Source organism: Cebus imitator, unplaced genomic scaffold (assembly GCF_001604975.1).
Source record: "Cebus imitator isolate Cc_AM_T3 unplaced genomic scaffold, Cebus_imitator-1.0 Scaffold41, whole genome shotgun sequence".
Lineage (NCBI taxonomy): Eukaryota > Metazoa > Chordata > Mammalia > Primates > Cebidae > Cebus > Cebus imitator.
The window spans coordinates 3,032,968-3,034,245 of record NW_016107356.1 but is presented as its reverse complement, the minus strand read 5'-3'; the positions used below and the strand labels follow the sequence as shown (position 1 = coordinate 3,034,245).

Below are 1,278 nucleotides of genomic sequence, written 5' to 3'. Positions count from 1 at the left end.
ATCTGCTGAAGAGATTATTAGTAAAAGGAAGATTTTATAAGAAATGGAACTCATCTACTGGTCTGATTAAGAAAATTCACCATGGAAAGACTTCACCAGAGAAGTGAGAGAAGTATTTCATTCCTGCTTGAATAACAGGGCCATTTTAATGGAAAACATGTGTGCCACAGAGTGGAGAGTGAGTTCATCCAAGACAAGACTTAGATCATGTCCTCAGCTGTGGCAGGACCAGGTGGCTTCTGGCATAGGATTCATGGGGGTTGGCGACTGTATTAGTCTGTGCTCACATTGCTATAAAGAAATACCTGATCTGCAGCCAGTTAAGCTGACCAAGTTTCTTTCCTCATGGGGGCCCAGTATGCAGTGGCTGCAAACAGCAGCTTCCTTGGTAGTGTAGGCAGTCTGTTTTTTGTATGGGTTGCGCTAAGGGACCTTAGAGACCAGCCTTTCAGATGTATGTTCATGTCTCTGACCTTGCACTGCCCCAATGTAGGCTCCGAACAAGTATGCGAGTTGCCTTTGGAAGGCCCCAGGGCACCGTGGCCAGGGTTCACATGGCACCGTGGTTATCATGTCCATCTGCACCAAGCTGCAGAACAAGGAGCACATGATTGAGGCCCTGCGCAGGGCCAAGTTCAAGTTCCCTGGCCACCAGAAGATTCACATCTCAAAGAAGTGGGGCTTCACCGAGTTCAATGCTGATGACTTTGAGGACATGGTGGCTGAGAAGTGGCTCATCCCAGATGGCTCTGGGGTCATGTACATCCCCAGGTGTGGCCCTCTGGACAAATGGCAGGCCCTACACTCATGAGGGCTTCCATGGTGCTGCCCCCTCTTAATACTCACCAATAAATCCTACTTCCTATCAAAAAAAAAAAAAAAAGAGTTTTGATTGGCTCACAGTTCCGCATGCTGTACAAGAAACATGATGCTGGCATCTGCTCAGTTTCTGCAGAGGCCTCAGAAAGCTTCCAATGATGGTGGGTGGTGGAAAGCAGGTGGATCACACGGCTGGAGTAGGAACAAGAGAGGGGGAAGGTGCTGCACACGTTTAAACAACCAGATCCCACTAGAACTCACTCACTATCCTGAGGACAGCATCCTGGGGCTGGTGCTAAACCATTTATGAGAATTCATGAGCACCCATGATCCAATCACGTCCCACCAGGCCACACCTCCAGCAGTGGGGATTACAATTTGACAAGAGATTGGGTGTAGACACAGCTTCAAACCATATCAGTGATCGTGTACGATCTTTTTTTTTTTTTTTTTTTTTTT

At 47.6% G+C, this 1,278-nt stretch overlaps 1 non-coding gene and 1 pseudogene across 1 annotated transcript; both read left to right on the top strand.

The window, feature by feature from the left end:
* Window positions 1-310: 310 nt before the first annotated feature.
* On the top strand, window positions 311-445 carry LOC119470818. Its single transcript, XR_005199789.1, has one exon. It is a non-coding gene; the product is annotated as a small nucleolar RNA SNORA70 (small nucleolar RNA).
* Window positions 446-452: 7 nt separating this feature from the next.
* LOC108302501 lies at window positions 453-811 on the top strand (annotated as a pseudogene).
* The last annotated feature ends 467 nt before the right edge of the window (window positions 812-1,278 follow it).